The 21419-nt window shown below is 40.4% G+C and overlaps 1 protein-coding gene and 1 pseudogene across 1 annotated transcript in view; both read right to left on the minus strand.

The window, feature by feature from the left end:
- SEC31B (SEC31 homolog B, COPII coat complex component) overlaps positions 1-21419 on the minus strand; it is a 116925-nt gene that overhangs the window by 23365 nt on the left and 72141 nt on the right. Inside the window, exon 28 of the transcript XR_010412547.1 lies at positions 2186-2321. The gene's annotated coding sequence lies outside the window, so the exon portion shown is untranslated. The remainder of the gene's footprint in view (positions 1-2185; positions 2322-21419) is intronic.
- On the minus strand, positions 6418-8656 carry LOC123847103 (small ribosomal subunit protein eS25-like; annotated as a pseudogene).

The following is a 21419-nucleotide window of genomic DNA, read 5'->3' on the forward strand; positions in this document are numbered from 1 at the left end:
TTCCTCTTTCTTTTCCAAACTGTTCTCCCACTCCATATGGAAATAGGGAATTTGATTGTGCCCCAGGATTTTGTGAGAAATATACACTGGCTATAATCTAACAGACCTGTATGAAATAGGTTTTGTTTTTTTTTTTCCCATAGCTTTTTATACATGTCTACTTAATGATACTATCTATATAGATGAAACCGGAAAGCTATGAAAACATGGGTGAAAATATTTGTGGATAGGTGAAAAATTATACTGGCTTATAAATCCTCTATGTTAAAAACGAACCTGCAGAGTAAAGTACAGAATTGTTGAATCACTATATTGTACACCTGAAACTAATATAACACTGTATGTTAATTAACCATAATGAAAATTAAAAACAACAATAACAAAAACAAAAACTAACCTGCAACCTGGGGTTTTAGGTTGGCAGAGAGACACCAAAGAGCAAACATCAAAGATGTCCCTTAGATTTTCTTTGCCACCTGAGCCATGCTTGTCACTTGGACATATCTGTGGAAACCAGGCTTGGAATCAAAATCTACTAACAGATCTACCCTTACAAAGAATTGCAATGGGAAATCTTTCATTTAGGAAGATAAGAGGCAAGTACTTGCATATCATAGTGAGAATCTTTAGATTTCCTTCATGAGGGAAATGCCTTTTGCATCTTGTCTTAGGACCAAGATAGGAGATTCTAGGGGGGAAAAAGGATTCTGTTCATGAAGACATTTTCAATAATAATCACAATACTTTTTATTTTCTTAAAACATTTTACAGAAAAGGCTATTCTTGAAATGATTTAGTTACCACAAGAATCAGGAGGAAATCCACTGGTTTCACTCTGGTGATGGAGGACCAGTATATACCATCTATGAATGTTTCCAAACTTCAAGATGAGCATAACACTTCTGTCAGTTACTAGACTTGTATGAAGAAAGTGAACCTCTTCATAATTATTCAATGAGGGACCTTATAAGGATGTAGTGTGGGATAAAGAGGATGATGAGTCTCTCCATTGGGGTATGGGCTCTAAGATTCAGTGGTGATAGAGTGGTGCCAGCCAAGGGTAGAGTGACTGCTTGGGGCAGGAATGAACTGCTTTCTGTCAGTTCTTCTTCCTTTCCATTTTGTGAGCATACTCTTCTCTGTCCGTGTTCAGTATATTCATCGCACTCTACCCTCTGTCTGGAAGAAATAGACACTGGCCCCTCATAGCCCTGTTCTTAGTATAACACTGAAGGGTTTACTTTCAATTATCTCTGGCTTTAGAAATCTATACTTCTTTCTCCCCAGCCTGGTAATTAAATGAGTGATTCAATAAAAGGAAAAGGAATTGGTCGGGCTTTTTTTTTTTTTTTTTGATGTCAGTAAAAGGTATACCTTCTTATCTTTTGTATTCACCCTGCAAAGCCAATACATTTTTAAAAATCCTGTATTTGTAATCCTGTAAGGCTACAACTGACTTAAGCCCAGATTAAGATAAAGTGTCAAATTCAACCTCAGACAGAGCTATGCCAGAATTTTGACACTAACCTAGAAAAGTGGAATTCTTCTCTGGTTCAGCTAAGCATCCCTGCTCCCAAACTCTCAACAAAATTAAAATTCTAGAATCTTAGAATTGGACGGGACCTTTGTCCTTGTGATTACCCCTCCGTCTTGGAACCCATGAGTCTTGCCTCCAAAAATGTCCTTTTATGTGACGTGGGACTCTGGGGAACCAGAGTTTTTTGTCTGTTACCTCTTTGTAATCAGAGAAAACACAACTGGCCAAGATTGTTGTCGGTATGTGGGTGTGGCTGGAAAAAAATACCCTCTGTGACCAAGAGTTCTTTCTTCACTGTATTCTGCTTTCATACTGTTGCTCATGAATAAAACATATTCACATGACATTTTGTACTTTTCTTTCCTTATTCAGTTGATGCGGATAGCCACTTCCTCCTGGGCAGTAGGAGAGAGGTGTTGGCTCTGTGTAGTTAGAGATTAAGCAAAAGATGCATGAAAAGCTATAGAATTTGCTTAAGAGCACATGATGGGATCCACTTAGAAATGAGATGAAAAGTCAAAAGTCTTAGACTCTGGTTGATAAGTTGGTCTGCTTTCTTCCCTACAAAAAAAAGCTTATCTAGTTTCCAGGACAAAAAAAAAAAAAAAAAATCCCTTCCTCTCTCTTTTAAATTAAAAAATATCATACCTCAGCAATGCCTGTTACAATGGCAGGCACTGGGTGCCCGGCTCATACGGTATAGTTCCTGCTTTCACAGAGCTCGTGGTCCAATGGGATGCACGGACAGGAAACAATGACTAACCATTTTAAATGTGTCATAGTGCTAGGAGAGAAAAAAGAGCATCATGAGAGACAGTAAGAGAAGAAAGGACAGAAGAAAAGAAAGAAGGAAAGGAGAGAGAGAACCAGAGCAATTTCAAACATAAACTTTTTACAAAAATACAAACTTGGGCCAGTTTGAAAATAGGAGCCTGCACTAAGGTGGACACAATCGCTTTGTTTTTGTCAAATAAGGTAAATCATTTGGAAGGTCACATACAGCAAGAGCAGTGAGGGTCAATATGAATAAAGTCGAGACAGAGACATGCTCCTCCGAAAATGTCAGAGGGAGCTGTGGCTCGTCTAACCGGGTCTTGCCACCTCCAGTCACTGACCTCCCTGTTCTCTAGAGTGACTGCTTGACGTGTACTGGTTTTTCCCATGGCTGAATGATTCCTCTGCCAACTTGGCTTATGAAATGTTTATAAGCAGTTTAGAATGTTGTGATGAAAGGCACAAGACAGGTTCAGAGGGATTTTAAATCACACTTTCCTGTTTTCTTTTCTTTTTCTTTTTTTTTTTAAGATTTTATTTATTTATTTGACAGAGAGAGAGACACAGCGAGAGAGGGAACACAAGCAGGGGGCACAGGAGAGGGAGAAGCAGGCTCCGGCTGAGCAGAGAGCCCGATGCAGGGCTCAATTCCAGGACCCTGGGATCATGACCTGAGCTGAAGGCAGAAGCTCAACGACTGAGCCACCCAGGCACCCCTATTTGTGGTTTATATAACAAATGTAGCTCAACAAATACTACTGAATATATCTCTTGGGCCAGGTACCGATATGGATTTGGCAATAAATGAGACAGATATGGTCCCTGTCCTCATGGAACATCACAGTACAAACATGATGAATGTCACAAAAACAGAAGCCACAGAGAGCTTGGAGAGGGCACAATGTGAAGAGCTGACCTGGATAAACTTTCTGACAATTTGAAGAAAATGGGAACTAGTTAAATGAAACGTTAGTGGGGCAAGGGGCAGCGGAGTGCTCTATGCAGACGGAAGGAAATGTGTTAATGCTCAAAAAGTTGAGTAGAGAGCAAGGAGGAAGGGTGGCCAGAGATAAGGTAAATTTATAAGCAGGGAAGGAAGGACCAGGCATAGAGGGCCATGGTAAGATGGATAGACTTCATCCCATTGAAGGTTTTTATTTTATTTTATTTTGTTTTAAGTTTTTTTTTCCCTAAGATTTTATTTATTTATTTGAGAGACAGAGAGCACAGGTGGGAGGAGGAGCAGGGGTAGAGGGAGAAGCAGACTCCCCACTGAGCAGGGAGCCTGTCTCCGGGCTCCACCCCAGGACCCTGAGATCATGACCAGATGCTTAACCCACTGAGCCACCCAGGCACCCCCCATTGATGGTTTTTAAACAGGCAAATGACATGCAGATTTGCATGTTTGAAAGACCACTATGGATATAGTGTAGTGAATGGACTTCAGGCATAAGGATAGACCCAGGAAACCTGTTTGGAAGCTATTTGAGTAGTCTAAGTGAGAGGTATTAGTGGGGGTGGCACAGAGAGAAGGGGACAAACTGAAGAGAAATTTAGTAGTTAGAATTGGTAGGATAGATAGAATTGATGGGTGATACAATGTATGAAGGAGGAAGAGTCAAAGATGATTCTTTGTCTTTTCCATAGTAGTGTTGATAATGATTTAATTTATGACAAATCGGTTACTTGTGCAATTATTTATTTGATGTCTGCCTTCCTCACTGGATTATAAGCAACCCAAGGACAGGGACCAATCATATGGAACACCTTATTCCCTTGTGTCCATGCCCTGCATAGTATGTGGCACATAACTGTGTTTAAAAGCTATTTATTGGGCGCCTGGGTGGCTCAGTCCTTAAGCGTCTGCCTTCGGCTCAGGTCATGATCCCAGGGTCCTGGGATCGAGTCCCACATCGGGCTCCCTGCTTGGCAGGAAGCTTGCGTCTCCCTCTCCCACTCCCCCTGCTTGTGTTCCTGCTCTCGCTATCTCTCTCTCTGTCAAATAAATAAATAAACTCTTAAAAAAAAAAAGCTATTTATTGGTTAAACCATATTTTTAGTTATAAGCTATATGGGTTTCTGGTGGTATCATTCACTGAGTTAGGGACATGGAGGAGGAAGGAGAAGTTTAGAGAATGAGTTTTGGCCCTGCAGAGTTTCAGCTACCTGTGAAATATCCAAGGGGAAATGTCCTGTGAGCAATTGGAAGTAGGAGTCTAAACCTCAGGAGAGAGATGGGCTGGACAGATATGGGAGTCCTGAGTGTAGGGAAAGCAGTCAAAGCCAGGGAGTATATGAGATAGCCTAATTAGCAAGTTTGGAATAAGAAAAGAGACAGTAGGAGAGCACTCTGAGGAAGTAACATTTAAGGACTGTGCAGAGGAGGAGCAATCAACAAAGGAGATTGAGGGGTGGCCGGAGGTAGGAGGAAACCCAGGAGAAAACGGAGTCTGAAATTTAAGGGAAGAATATTTAAGAAAGAATGAGTCAAGGGTGTCTAATGCCTTTGAGAACTCAAACACAGGAGGTACTCGATAACCAGCTTCAGTATAGGAGGTGGGCAAAAGCCAGAGTGATTTAAGGTGGAAATGGGGTGAGAAAATGGATTTAGCCAATGCAACCAGCCCCCTAATTCATTTATCTGGTTAGTTGTCATCTTTGAAAGCAATTATGCTCCAGCAAGGATGAAACGAAGGACCTGAATTTTTTAAAAAAGCATGGAACCTGAGTGGACTTAAGTCCTCGATGAGGCAATCACATGGAGGTTCAGGGGAATAAGGAGGTCTCCAGGGTGAGTGCCTATAAGTAGGAGGAGAATAGGATAGATAACGAATTATTTCATCATTTTGCCTTGGGTCAGCCCTAATCCTCACCTTCAAAGAATGTCAAAGGATTTACTGACAGGACTCAGCCAATGGGACTCCACCTCTCACAGACAGATTTTGCTAAGGCCCTCACTCAAATAGCAAGAAGATAAAGTTCTGTTGAGAAACTTTAGGACATGTCTCCAAGCTTTTCAACATCTTCCCTGCAAAGAAGCTATCCAGTGGAGAGCAAAAAACATTGAAGAAACAGCAACAACAAAACCGCTCTTAGCTGAGAAACTGGGGTTAATATTTAGCTAACTTGTGGTTCAGGGATTTGATTTATCATGTATCATCATTCTTGCCCTTATCTAGTTATAGGGATGTTAACAGAACTAATAAAACCATTTGTGTGAAATGCTTAAAACAAAATCAGTGATAAAAATACAAGGTAATACTTCATTTCCTAAAGGTTTATAAGTTAAACATTAACCTAAAGTGCCATTTATTACTGGAGGGTTACACATTCAGTCCAATTGCTAACTAGAAAAATGGAAAGATAAACTACAGATTCTGTCTCTGATTTGGAAATTTCTAGGATTATAAGGTCAGGGAAAGTTGGCATGAAAGGGCGCCTGGGTGGCTCAGATGGTTGAGCGTCTGCCTTCGGCTCAGGTCATGATCTCAGGGTCCTGGGATCGAGTCCCGCATCGGGCTTCCTGCTCCTTGGGAGCCTGCTTCTCCCTCTGCCTCTGTCTCTCATGAATAAATAAATAAAATCTTAAAAAAAAAAAAAAAGTTGGCATGAAAAATGCCTTTCCAATCCTTAAGTACAGAAAACCAGACCCTCATCACAGCCCTGACCTCGGTGGACACCCCGGTGACCTTGGGTCCTCGCAGCACCTCAGTTAGGGGGCTGTACACTCACCTACTCGGCCTGGCTAGCCAGGTCTCAGCTTTCTGCTGCCTAAAGGCCTTATCTTCCGAGTTTAAGGGGTTGGGAAGAGTCTTCTCTTCCCTGCGTTCTCTATGTCCAATCATTTTCACCTTGTAATCTTTCCTAGAACTTCTTGTTCAGGAGCGGTTGAAGTTGATTTGAATAGAAACTGAGTGGAAAGGGGCACCTGGGTGGCTCAGTGAGTTAAGCAGCCAACTCTTGATTTCAACTCCGGTCATGATCGCAGGGTCATGGGATCTGCTGGTGTGGGGCTCTGTGCTCAGTGTGGAGTCTGCCTGACATTCTCTCTCTCCCTCTCCCTCTGCACCCCCTTACCCCAGTCCCCCATCCCTCCTCTTTCTCGCAGATGCACTCACACACACACTCTCTCTCTCTAAAATAAATAAATAAATAAATAAATCTTAAAAAAAAGAGACGAGAAATATGAGTGCGGAAAGTTCAGGAAGTCAAATTTCTACAAAAGCAACATCTCCATGGCACATGTAAGAGTCTTATTAATAGGTATGCTAATTCAGAAATTAGGCAAAATTGGGAATAAAGAAGTTATAGGAAAGCTGTCCTTTCAATGTACTTTGGTAATGGCAAACGTGTTTTTGTGTGTATTTCTCCCCAGGGCCTACTAGTGATAATGAGGATTAAGGGGCTTAGAAGCAAACTCCAAAATACCCAAGATGGGAACTCCAAAAAGACAAGTCTTCATTTCCTTTCATCTTCACCCATCTCTTTTTCTCCAGTTAAGTGTTCTTGGATACCATAAGCTCCTTTCTAGTATTGTTTCCATCTCTCATTACAATTTAGAAAAGGGCCCTTAAGTCTGTCCCTAAAATTCATTCATTCAACAAAGACTTAAGTTTCTTTCGTTTCTCACCATTGTGCCAAGGGCTGCAGCTACAACTGTGAATTAGAATTGATCCTCAACTTCAAGGAACTTATGGTTTAGTGGTGACTCAAGAAAAAAGAAATTCGAAGACCTCTGGCGACGTAAAGCATTTTCTGGCATATAAAGGTGATAACACCTGGATCTACTTTTGTAGCTAAGTACATCTTCTGATTTTGTATTATTGAAACCATGACTCCAAGTCTAAATACACCTATGTATTCATATAACCTTACATGTTTACACTGTTAAATTTTAAACCAGTCCTTAAGTAGAGGGCTTTTGCAATTCATTCATTCTGGGGTTTGTTTCTGAGGTATTTCTTAATACTGACGCACTTATCAGAAGACTTAAGCATACCCACCAATTTTGAGAGTCAAAGGGCATATGTGTTAATAAGCACAGGGTTTGGTGTCCATAAATATTCTCTTTTCCCTAGTTCCTTTTTTAAAAAAATTAACAAAGTTTTATTTTTCAAAATGTGCAGTTGGCCTGGGATCTGTTCGTGCCTCTTCACCAGCAGCTAGGATATCTCCAGCCCGTGTGTTTCTGGCGTAAATGACTTGAGCTCTGTGCTTTGAAACCAGTTTAATAAGTCCTTTACTAAAGAGCTTCTGAAGGGCTGCCCTGGCCAGGGGACCACGAATCTCCCGTCTCTGAGACAACAGCCAGGGTTATAAGCTTATAGTTGGGAACTTCCTTACAAAGTTTGTCATATGTCACTTTGTCAAACAAGAATGTTATTGAGCTTGTCTCGAACTTTGCCTTTGGACCACTTCTTTTTGGCCTTACCCCCAGATTTGGTCACTAGGTCTTTGTCTTTCTTGGCTGACTTTTCGGCATCTCTCTTCTTCTTGTCATCCTTGGGCTGTATGGTGAGGCTCAGAGAGCAGTTGCTACCCCCATGGCCTCACTAAGATGCCAGAGGTAAATGACTCTTCTCCCTAGTTTTGATGGCTTTGTTTGCCTTGAGAGACATGTTTAATCATTACGTAGAACTCATATTTAACAAACAGCTTTGCAAAGCTGAGTTGTGATGTCTTCTACTTTGTTAATTTGACTATCTGAAAAGTGTTTTTACAATTTAACATCTGGCTCTTTACTTCAAACACTTGGTGCTTAAAACTGAGATACAGTCAAAGTGAGATAAAAGTTTACGATGTCATACCATGACAATTTAACAATATATATTTTTAAAGATTTTATTTATTTATTTGAGAGAGAGAGAATGAGAGACAGAGAGCACGAGAGGGAAGAGGGTCAGAGGGAGAAGCAGACCCCCCGTTGAGCAGGGAGCCCAACATGGGACTCGATCCCGGGACTCCAGGATCATGACCTGAGCCGAAGGCAGTCGCTTAACCAACTGAGCCACCCAGGCGCCTGACATTTTAACAATATTTATCCTTTTCCTTTCATTTTCTTTTTTTTTTTTTTTTAAGATTTTATTTATTTATTTGAGAGAAAGAGAGAGATCATGAGCAGGGGGCAGGGGTAGAGAGAGAGGCAGACTCCCTGCAAAGCAGGGAGCCCTCTGCAGGGCTCAATCCCATGACCCTGGGATCATGACGTGAGCCGAAGGCAGACACTTAGCTGACTGAGCCATCCAGGTGCCCCTTCCTTTCATTTTCTCATTATGAACTCAGTAATTAATCTGTAATCTTTCTACCATTAGTCTTAGTGAATGCTGAGTAGATGAACATAGACATCGAAACCAAGTTATCTTGTGTAGAATAAATCTTGCAATTTCATTTCATTCTTTCATTCAACAAACATTTATTGAAGGCCTTCTAAGGAGAGAAGTATTCAAGGTGTTGAGAATACATAAGTGAACAAAACAGACAAAATTCCCTGCCCCTAAGGAGCTCCCATTTTAGTGGAGCTTGCATTCATTTAACCAAAACTCCTAAATAACCAATTTTGAGAATGGACTCTGCACTGTTAGGGGCAAGGGAGACAGGTGACAGGAATCCCAAATCGTTTGAAAGTTGCAGCATGGTGGAATCAAAGGGTCATGGATTTGCAATCAGAAGACATTGATTATAGTCTAGCTGTACTAATCCTCTGTTATTTTCTGGGTCTTAGCTTTCTTGTTTCTTAAATAATGGCATCGAATTTCATAATCTCAAAAGTCTCTTCTGGATTGAATAGTCTATTATTCCATAACAGGTAACATGCATTTACTTACTTGCTTAAGGTAAATGGACATACTGTGATTTGCACAGATCATAGAGATTTATTTTTTATTTTTTTTTTAAAGATTTTATTTATTTATTTGAGAGAGAATGAGAAACAGAGAGCACGAGAGGGAAGAGGGTCAGAGGGAGAAGCAGACTCCCCAGATGAGCAGGGAGCCTGATGTGGGACTCGATCCTGGGACTCCAGAATCATGACCTGAGCTGAAGGCAGTTGCTTAATCAACTGAGCCACCCAGGCACCCGAGATTTATTTTTTTTAAGTATAGCAATATCCAGGAGTCATCTTAAATTTTTATTCCTTCTGTAGCTACAGTACAGTATAGAATTATATATTATGTTCAGAGTAATGATCCTGAGGTACTGCAGGATGCTGAATCAGTAAGAGAAGATTTAATTATGTTCATTAGACTACTTATTAAAGCAAGAAAATGCCCCAAGGCAATTTAGGGGTATTTCAAACAAAGTGTCTTCTTGTTAATCCATAGTTAATCAGAAACCCAATTAACCAGTATGCTTTATTCCAAGATTTTACTGTTTTTAGACTTATTTATTCTTCTTTACAACCATGACCAAATCACTGATCCAGATCTCAGTCATTTCGCATTTATACCACTAAAATCAATGGATTATTCCTCCCTCAAACAATATAAAAAGCTACCAGAATAATCACTTCAAGAAATAGATATGAGTGAATTGATAAAATTCTGAGTTTTGCTTTAGAACACTCCAGATGTACTCTAAGGTATATGTTCAATTAAAAAGCAAGGAAAATAAAAAGAAATAAAGCAACTATTTTCCAAGTATGCTTATATTTCAATAAATCTTAATCCTTTCTAAATTCCAAATATCTATAAGTTTTTATGCTAAATAAGGTTCTCTGGAAAATCTAACTCACTGGTGAGAGTGTCAGCAAGACTACTTGTCTTTTGAGCTTGTGTGTTTTTCTTTTCTTTTCTTTTCTTTTCTTTTCTTTTCTTTTTTTAAGTAAGCTTTGAGACCCAAGATCCAGAGTTGCTCACTCTACTGACTGAGCCAACCAGGCACCCCAAGGTTATTTCTCTTTTATTTACTATATTTAAAAAGCTAAACCTAAAGCAGAATTCTTTGAAATCTTAGCGGACACTAACCTGGCTCAACAATTTTTTTTAAGATTTTATTTATTTATTTGAGAGAAGGAGAGAGAGAGAGCACAAGCAGGGGGAGGGGCAGAGTGACAAGCAGAGGGACAAGCAGACTCTCCACTGAGATCATGACCTGAGTGGAAATCAAGAGTCGGCCGCTTAATCAACTGAGCCATCCAGGCGCCCCTAACCTGGCTCAACTTTACAGAATAATAAAGCAAGATTTAAAAATTATTTTGGCATTCAATATTTAATTGTAACATTCAGGGAGAATTTTAAGTGTGGCCTATTAAATCTGCAGACTCATTTATCAATCTGAATTCATTCCGGAAATTACAACTTTCTTTTATAGGCTATCCTTTGTACTGTTCCGTGTGGTCTTCAATCAGTGAGGAAATCTTATTTCTCCCTATACTGACCATGAACATCTCAGCAATTATTATCATCCACAATTGCATTTACACTTTTCAAAAAAAAAAAAACAACTATACTCTAATTTCCTCTTTCTGTTCCATTTTCCTTTTCTCAACTACTTCCTTTCACTAGTCAGTTAAGCCAGTCTTTTTCTTTCTTTTTTTTATTTTATTTTATTTTTTAAAGATTTTATTTATTTATTTGAGATAGAAAATGAATGGGGGGAGGGGCAAAGGGAGAGGGAGAAGCAGGCTCTCCACTGAGCAGGGAGCCTGACTCGGGGCTTGATCCCAAGACCCTGGGATCATGACTTGAGCCTAAGGCAGACACTTAACCAACTGAGCCACCCAGGCACCCTGGTTAATCCTGTCTTTTAGAAACATTACTTTTCAGGGCGCCTGGGTGGCTCAGTTGGTTAAGCGACTGCCTTCGGCTCAGGTCATGATCCTGGAGTCCCGGGATCGAGTCCCGCATCGGGCTCCCTGCTTGGCAGGGAGTCTGCTTCTCCCTCTGACCCTCCTCCTTCTCATGCTCTCTGTCTCTCATTCTCTCTCTCTCAAATAAATAAATAAAATCTTTAAAAAAAAAAAAAAGAAAGAAACATTACTTTTCAGATCAAGGTAATGCTGGCGTCATAGAATGAGTCTGGAAGTTTCCCTTCTGTTTCTATTTTTTAAAACAGCTTCAGGAGAATAGGTATTATTTCTTCTTTGAATGTTTGGTAGAATTTCCCAGGGAATCCATCAGGTCCTGGACTCTTGTTTTTTGGGAGGTTTTTGATCACTGCTTCAATCTTGTTACTGGTTATTGGTCTATTCAGGTTGTCAATTTCTTCCTGTTTCAGTCTTGGTAGTTTATAAGTTTCCAGGAAGGCATCCATTTCTTCCAGGTTGCTTAATTTACTGGCATATAGTTGTTGATAATAATTTCTGCTAATTGTTTCTATTTCCTTGGTGTAGTCGTGATCTCTCTCCTTTCATTCATAATTTTATTAACTTGAGTCCTTTCTCTTTTCTTTTGGGTAAGTCTGGCCAGTGGTTTATTGATCCTATTAATTCTCTCAAAGAACCTGCTTCTAGTTTCGTTGATCTGCTCTACTGTATTTCTGGTTTCTAATTCATTGATCTCTGCTCTAATCTTAATTATTTCTCTTTCTGTGCATGGCTGAGGCTTCATTTGTTGACTTTTCTCCAGTTCTTTGAGGTGTAAAGTTAGTTGGTGAATTCGGGATTTTTCTGGGTTTTTTTGAGTGAGGCTTGAATGGCTATGTGTTTCCCCCTTAGGACTGCCTTTGCAGTACCCATAGGTTCTGATATGGACCCTCAACTCTATGGTCAACTAATCTTTGACAAAGCAGGAAAAAATATCCAATGGAAAAAAGACAGTCTCTTCAATAAATGGTGCTGGGAAAATTGGACAGCTATATACAGAAGAATGAAACTCAACCATTCGCTTACACCATACACAAAGATGAACTCTAAGTGGATGAAAGACCTCAATGTGAGACAAGAATCCATCAAAGTCCTAGAGGAGAACCTAGGCAGTATCCTCTTCGACATCGGCCACAGCAACTTCTTTCAAGACACGTCTCCAAAAGCAAGGGAAACAAAAGTGAAAATGAACTTTTGGGACTTCAGCCAAGATAAAAAGTTTCTGCACAGCAAAGGAAACAGTCAACAAAACAAAGAGGCAACCCACAGAATGGGAGAAGATATTTGCAAATGACACTACAGATAAAGGGCTGATATCCAAGATCTATAAAGAACTTCTCAAACTCAACACCCAAAAAACAAATAATCAAGTCAAAAAATGGGCAGAAGACATGAACAGACATTTCTCCAAAGAAGACATACAAATGGCCAACAGACACATGAAAAAATGTTCATCATCATTAGCCATCAGGGAAATCCAAATCAAAACCACATTGAGATACCACCTGACACCAGTTAGAATGGCAAAAATTGACAAGGCAAGAAACAACAAATGTTGGAGAGGTTGTGGGGAAAGGGGAACCCTCTTACACTGCTGGTGGGAATGCAAGCTAGTGCAGCCACTTTGGAAAACAGTGTGGAGGTTCCTCAAAAAGTTAAAAATAGAGCTACCCTATGACCCAGCAATCGCACTCCTGGGCATTTACCCCAAAGGTACAGATGTAGTGAAAAGAAGGGCCATATGCACCCCGATGTTCATAGCAGCAACGTCTGCAATAGCCAAACTGTGGAAAGAGCTGAGATGCCCTTCAACAGATGAATGGATAAAGATGATGTGGTCCATATATAGAATGGAATATTATTCAGCCATCAGAAAGGATGAATCCCCAACTTTTGCGTCAACATGGATGGGACTGGAGGAGATTATGCTAAGTAAAATAAGTCAAGCAGAGAAAATCAATTATCATATGGTTCACTTATTTGTGGAACATAAGGAATAACATGGAGGACATTAGGAGAAGGAAGGGAAAGGGGGGAAATCGGAGGGGGAGACGAACCATGAGAGACTATGGACTCTGAGAAACAAACAGAGTTTTGTGGGGGGAAGGGTTAGCCTGGTGATGGGTATTAAGGAGGGCACATATTGCACAGAGCACTGGGTGTTATACGAAAACAATGAATCATGGAACACATCAAAAACTAATGATGTTTCCTCATTCAACCCAAACATTTGTATTGAGCAAGTATTGCACATCTAACAATGTGTGAAGCGAGAGTTCGAGGCATATCAGAGATATAGGCTTGGAGGCTGCAGTCAAAGGCTTACAGTCCAGGTAAGAAGACAGCAAACATGTCAGAGCAAACAAAACCAAGAGAAAACCATTACACTAAGCCATGCCATCCTGGCTTACCAGTATCACTTTAGAAACTCTTGGTTGAGAAAACCAAGCAGCTGAAGACTCAGACATAGAGAAACAAAGTCATGCCACCATCTGCCAGGAAATCTTATGCAAATCTGCAGAGGTGTGAGGCCTTCTCATGCTACCTCTGAACTTTGGAGACTATGTACAGCTATTAGAAAACAAGCAGAGAAGGCAACCAGGTAGACTGGTGGATTTATGTAAACTTGCACACATCTCCTTTCTAACTGTAGTAATTTAGCTGGATGTCACTAAACATGATGAGGCCGTGGAAAAACATGTCCAGGTACAAGTATCAGAAAACTGTGAGTGTGTGTGTGTGTATGTGTGTGTGTGTGTGTGTGAAAGAGAGAGAGAGAGACTTAGGCTGGGGGAAATCAATCAAAAGATTCATGATCAGTGATCCAACCTGTTCCACCAACATAAACCCATGTGTCATTGGGTGGAAATGTCACCAGACAAGAGGCTTGATCTATTAACTACCGCCTGACTTATGTGTACCATATAAAAATATAACTACAAGACATATCTTACAGCAGGTACTGTGCCACACAGACATGTTCTTGTAAAGTCACACATCAATCTGGGGATCACTATAGTCTCACTCTAACCAAGCCTGTGATAGAGACTGACTTTTAACCTCAGCAGAAGGCTTGTGCATGCCTAGGGCAGTCTCTCCCCAGTTCATTCTAGTTTCACAGTGTGGAGGTTTTGGATTTCTGATCTGGCAAGAATGTTCCACCCCATGCCTTCTATGGGATGTTTACCGAGATTAACCCACAGGTAAGGAAAAGAAACTTCCTCACCTAAAAACATAAGGAAGCGGTGCACTCTGCAGGACAAAGTGGCCAACTGCAGCCCTAGTGATTTTTTTTTTTTTTTCTTTTTTATTAAGGACAGCGACCTGCATTTCTTCTCTCCACAATGTGGCGCTGCTGTTCTCAAGGTCATTTTTCAGCTGGCTTAGGGTAGAAAGACGTGGGGGGACAGAGAGGAGAAAGTACAGGGTTGGGGCACAATGGATTAGGAAGAGGGAGAGGTTAAGAAAGAAAGCCAGTTCTTTCTGCCAGATAGAACGCCCTAGCACCTCAAATCAGATACATTGCAGTAAGTAAAGGCATTTCCTAACCCAAGTAATTCATTTTGGATCATTTAATCCAATGGTTCTCAAACCTGGTTGTTCAACAGAATCACCAGGGAAACACTTTCAAGGATATCAATTCCCAGATTCAATTCTACCCCAAGAAACTGATTCATAAATTCAAGGAGTGGCCCAGTCATCTGTCTTTAAAAATCTCTCCTGAAGATCACTGGGGGTTTGTCTACACAAGACTTGGAAGGAAAACAATAGTTTAGCAGGAATCAGTCCTTGCAGGGCTCTGCAAATAGGGCTTCCATTTTTCAATTCAGTAAGAGCAAATGTAGTGAGAATCTATTCTGTGCCAGTGAGTTCTCTAAAAAATAAGAGCACAATTTATTGAGTAAACTCATCTATATCTTTTAGGAGCTTACTAAGCAGACCTCTGTTTGGTGTTTTCTCTTGCCCGTTTTTGGCCAAAACTCTGTGACACAACAGATTCATAATTTCATAGTACCAGACCCCACTGGCTCCCATTTATGTACCAATCATCCCAGTTAGGGAACAGGGGTGATCTGGCTATCTTTGGCATCATTCAGAACTGAATTTGTATCCAAATTTAACAAGTCATCAACTATGGGACATTAAAAAAGTTACCTAACCTTTCTGAACCTTTATTTATAATAGGAGATAGTCATACCTGCTTCTGAAGTCTGTTATAAGAGTCAAGTGAGATCATTTAAAGTCCTTAGCAACATGCCTGGTGCATGGTGTTTAATAAATGTCATTTAGTAGTAGTAGTAGTAGTAGTAGCCTGCTCGCTTGGTCTCTAGAACTTGTCTCAAGCACTTGTGTCATCTAGTGACTCTATGTTCATGGTTTTTCCACGTCCCAATGCCCTGTTTTGAGAACTGCTGGCCTTGCCTCTAATCAGCTGTGAAGAAAGTCAAGTAAGGAAAGCATGCTCCCTCCCCAGAAGGGGCGCGGGTAGATACAATAACTATGTTTATCCATCCTAATTCCCTTTCCTATCCCCCTCTCTCTCTGTAATGTTAGAATGATATAGTTGGAACTATACCTGAGCACGAGTTTTCAGACTTTGGTGAGCAATAGGATAATCAGGAGCACATATAAAAGGTGCAGGTTCCTAGGCCGCTTGGCAGGATTCTGATTAAGTGAGCCTGGTGTGGAGCACAGGGCTTTCCACTTTAACCCCCAGCTCACACTTTGAGACCCAGGGCTTTAAAAATTACGTAGTCCCAGGTGATGGATATGAACAAAACTTATAGTGGTGATCATTTCACAATATATGTATGTGTCAAATCATCATGTGGTACATCTTGTGCGTATACAATGTTATATATCAATTCTATCTCAATAAAACTGGGAGAGGGGAGGACAGAGAATTACCGAGTCCCAGGGTAGCAAGTTGAAAAGCTCTCAGAGGCCAAGCAGATCATGCACGTGTTTGAAGGGGCAGAGTGTAAGGTAAAAAAAGGTGTGATGCTTACCGATTAGAACTGGAAAGTATGTGTCTTTCTTTCTTTCTAGAAATTAAGTGATAATGCACAAACTGAAATAATTTTCTAGACAAATAAAATCTGTCTTTAAGCCCAGAAAGGTAAAAGGACTTGCTCAATGTTACTTGAGTAGTGGTACAGCTGGGCCCAGAGCCTCACTTTGTGAATACTCTGGTCACCACACCATCTTATTTCACAAGTGGATTCAATAGTCTCCTTCTTCTTTGGCCTATGAAATCTCAGACCCAGTGGGAGGAAAGGAAAAATAGCATCGAGAAAGTCCAGCTCAGAGGATTACTCTAGCCTGGACTATTCCACCAAACAGAATTTTCTTAGAGAAAAGCAGCAAGAGTTCATGGAGGGGGCCTTTGCCCTGGGGCCCTGAGTACCAAAGCTTTCTCAAACTACAGACAAATGCTCTCAATTATTTTGTGATAGATCTTAACACTCTTTAAATGTTTATTTTCAAAGCAACCAAAAGCAGTTTGTATCCTTCCCAAGGGAACTATCCACCTGGTAATGGTGATCAATAATAAAAACTATCAGACTATACTAGTTCTTAAAGATGTCCCCAACATACCATTAAGTGGAAAAACCAAATTGCAATAAAAATGTAGACTGTGAACGGGGCGCCTGGGTGGCTCAGTTGGTTAGGCGACTGCCTTCGGCTCAGGTCATGATCCTGGAGTCCCGGGATCGAGTCCCATATCGGGCTCCTTGCTTAGCAGGGGGTCTGCTTCTCCCTCTGATCCTCCCCCCTCTCATGTGCTCTCTCTCTCTCATTCTCTCTCTCAAATAAATAAAATCTTTCAAAAAAAATGTAGACTGTGAAGCAGTGGGAAAAAACACATACCTATATATGTATGTGTGTATATATATATAATGAAGGGACAGGAGAACGTTTGGAAGGTTATGTTCCTCTTAACAGTAAATACCTCCAGAGAATGGGACTGAGGAGAGGAGAGCGTTCCCGTTTTATTTTATATATCTCTAAATTTTTGAAAAAACAATTAGAACGTCTCAGTTTATACATCTCCGCAAAAATCAAACTACGGATAGTAAATAAATAGCAGTGATGAGAGCATAGTTAGTTAATCTCTCTAAATTCCCACATAAAAACCGAGAGAGCAACAGAAAGCAAAACAAAAATCTATGGACCACATTTTGCAAAGCTAGGTGACAAGGTATCTCCATGAATGTCGGGCAGGGCAGAGCAAATCAGCAACAGCCAAAACGTTCGCATAATTTCAGCATCTGGGCCAGAAAGCAACAAGACCTCTGACAGACACCCCACAAACTGGAAAACCCCCAAACAGCCAAGAGGAAAGGGAGGTGAGTCAACTTGAGAACACAAGATTAAACTGAGAGTTTGGCCTAATCCTATTAGTGGCTGAGGGCATGGGGCCCATAGTAAAATCTGAATCTTAGAACAATCTAACCCCTTAGCATCTCTTGACACTGACCAACCAGGGCTTCATTCTGGGACATGGCCACACACTGAGATAATCAAAATTAAGCAGAATTGGGATAACAGAGTCAAGGAAAGAGAAGGTCCAGATCAAGTCGGGGAGGGAACAATGTCAGGAAGCTCCAGTCAGCAAGCCACCATCCTTTTAAACTATACTTGTATCTCCCAAAATTTTAGGAAAACCAATAGTACATAAAAATAAACAACAGAGGGGCACCTGGGTGGCTCCATTGGTGAAGCATCTGACTCTTGATTTCAGCTCAGGTCACGGTCTCAGGTCCCAGGGTCGTGAGATTGAGACCCCATCAGGCTCTGTGCAAAGCGGGGAGTCTGCTTGAGATTCTCTCTCCCTCTATCCCTGCCCCCCCACCAGCTCGCGTGCCTGCACGCACACACTCTTTCTCTAAAAATAAATAAATCAGGGCGCCTGGGTGGCTCAGTCGTTAAGCGTCTGCCTTCGGCTCAGGTCATGATCCCAGGGTCCTGGGATCGAGTCCCACATCGGGCTCCCTGCTCGGCAGGAAGCCTGCTTCTCCCTCTCCCACTCCCCCTGCTTGTGTTCCTGCTCTCGCTCTCTCTCTGTCAAATAAATAAATAAAATCTTAAAAATAAATAAATAAATAAAAATAAATAAATCAACCTTAAAAAAAAGAAACAACAGAAAAGTATCAAGGTTAAATCCAATAAAAGTCATTATCCTGAAAAGGAAAATAAGCAGCAGAATAACATTTCTACAGATAACATAAGCACACCAGAAAGACTACAACTGCTATACTCTGCTTCAAAACAAACAGAAAACCATTGAAAAATAATACAAGACATAAAAGAATAATAGAAATCCAAAATAGAAAAGCTCAGAAATAAAGTGATAAAACTCATGGAAGAATCAGAAATAAAAGAAAAAAAATCAGAAATAAAGATTAAATGATGAGGAACATCACAGTGAAAAATACCACAGATGATGCCTTAAGATAAATAAAAGGTGAAGAGAAGGGAATTAAAAAACCCCCCAAAAATCAGGGCACTTGGGTGGTGCAGTCAGTTAAGCATCTGACTCTTGATCTCAGCTCAGGTCTTGATCTCAGGATCATGAGTTCAAGCCTGCATTGGATTCCATGCTGGGCATGGAAACTACTTTAAAAAAATTGATTAATTGGGACTCCTGGGTGGCTCAGTTGTTTAAGAGTCTGCCTTTGGCTTGAGTCGTGATCCCGGGGTCATGGGATCGAGTCCTGCATTGGTCTCCTTGCTTAGCGGGGAATCTGCTTCTCCCTCTGCCTGCCGCTCCCCCTGCTTGTGCTCTCTCTCTCTCTGACAAATAAATAGATAAAAATATTTTAAAAAATAATAAAATAAAAAATTAATTAAAGAAAAGAGAGAAAGTGACAAATACCAAAGATAAAATAAGAACATCGAATGTAAGGATAATGAGGTATCAATACTCTTATCATTGGGAGAGATCCCAACTATATCGGGAAAATAAATGTTTAGAAATTTTTAACTTTTTAGTTTAGCTTAAACTAAAAAAGATTAAAAGTTCATTCAATGCTATTGAAGTTGTTTCGCTAATGAGAACCCAAACCCCCTTTCCTAGGGAAGGTATCCTCTGCCTAGTTACAAAAACAAACACTCAGGTGGAGAGAGTAAAATGGGTCAGAATCCCTTACATCTTGGACTGATCCAGATTTTATGCGTCCTTATGCAATGTGGGGAACCGTCTTTAAGAAAAAGAATACAAAAAAATGCCTTATTTCTGTAAATTTTACAAAAACATGGCAGTTCAAGGTGTCCTAATTAAGCATGGGAAGTTTACCTCTACCCATGCCTACTTCTAATACCAGAATAGGCTGTCCTCTAGCTTTTTTTAATGATTTTTTTCAAAAAGACTTCATTTTTCCAGAGCAGTTATAGGTTCACAGCAAAATTATAAGCAAAGTACAGAGATTTTCCATATACTCCTGTCCTCACACATGCACAGTCCCTCCCATTATCAATATCCCCCGCCAGAGTGGTACCTTTGTTATAATCGAGAACCTACACTGACACATCATAATCACCTAAAGTCCATAGTTTACATTCAGGTTTACTCTAGGGGTGGAACATTCTATGGATTTGCACAAATGTATAATGACATGTATCTATTATCATGGTATCATGCAGAGTAGATTCACTGTCCCCAAAATCCTCTGTGCTCTACCTGTTTATCCCTCCCCACCAATCCCTGGCAACCACTGATATTAGTCTCCATAGTTTTTGCCTTTTACAGAAAGTCCTTTAGCAGGTGCTGTTGCTGACACAGAATAGCTTGCCTTTATTTTTAACTTTATCCTATTTTCTATTTTTTTTTATTGTGGTAAAAAAATACGTAACACAATATTTACCATCTTAACTTTTTTAAAAAAGATTTTATTTATTTATTTGAGATAGAGAGAGAGCACAAGTGGGGGGCAGAGGGCGAGGGAGAAGGAGGCTTCCTACTGAGCAGAGAGCCCGATGTGGGACTTGATCCCAGGACCCCGGATCATGACCTGAGCTGAAGGCAGACGCTCAACCAACTGAGCCACCCAGGTGCCCCCATCTTAACTATTTTTAAGGATACAGTTCAGTAGTGTTAAGTATATTCACATTTTTATGAAATAGATCTATTCTCTTTCCTCTTGCCCCAGACTATCTCCTTTTTTTGTACTATGTCTCTTAACAGCATCCTTATCATTCAGATTCAAAATCTCAGAAATAACCAACAGGTTCTGACGACTTCTATTCCACTTATTAACTCCAATCAGTTCCACCTGTAAGTTCTGTTGATTGAGTCAGCCTCCAAGATGTTTCTCATCTCATCAGTCCCTTCCTTCCCAAAGTAATAATTGCAAGAGTTTTATAAGTGATTCTCTTAGCTCCAGGATCTCTCCCTGGAGACATTTTTTTTTTTTTTACCGAATTAACATTTTTAATAAAAGTTTTTACTCATGTTACTCCTCTGTTCATAAAAAACTTCAGTGACTCCCCCTACAAAATAAAATGTGGTGTTCTTAGCCTATCATAGCAGGTTCTGCATAAGGTGCCATAACTTATCTTTTTAGCCTCATCTCCAACAAGCATAGCTTGATTTCAGGTGATCGGCAAGAAGAAAAGAGCCATTTTTGATGTACAAAGCAGAGAATGCATCTCTATCAAGATCATTCCATAACACTGCTGTGACACTGATTTCATCAGTATTCTCACTTCAAGAATGCCTTTCCTACCCCCAAACAATGTGAGAGTACACACTATTGTGAAATCACAGGCAATAAAAATAAAATGTCCATGCTTCTTGCATGTCTGCATTATTTTTCTTTTGGGAATAATCGAAATATAACTTCTCTGGAAAATCATGGAACCAAAGTACTGAAAAAGACTCTTCTGATCTATCCACTTCTCTTTATGTCCATTGTTACCATCCCTAGCCAAACCCCATCTTCTCTCACCTGGACTACCACAATAGCCTCCTAAATTGTTCTCCCTGCTTCTATTCTACACCCCTCTAATCCATTCTTCACACAACAACCAGAATACGTTTTCCCATAGTATAAGCCATACATGATACTCCCCTGGCTTCCCATTGTCCTTCAAATGAAATCCAAACACTTTGAAGGCTCTTTCTGATCTAGCTTGGTCTACCTCTTTGATCTTATCTCAAACCATTCTCCCCTCTTTGCTTACTATGCTTCAACCATACAGGTATTCCTGGTGCTCCGTACACCTGCCTAACTTGTTCCTACTTTGGCCCTTTGCATTTGCTCTTTCACTGGAATGCTCCTCCCTGAATCTATGCCAGATGGCTCC

This window comes from Mirounga angustirostris, unplaced genomic scaffold (assembly GCF_029215605.1).
Source record: "Mirounga angustirostris isolate CCGP_5_RB_7025 unplaced genomic scaffold, mMirAng1.0.hap1 SCAF_6, whole genome shotgun sequence".
NCBI classification, from domain to species: Eukaryota; Metazoa; Chordata; class Mammalia; order Carnivora; family Phocidae; genus Mirounga; species Mirounga angustirostris.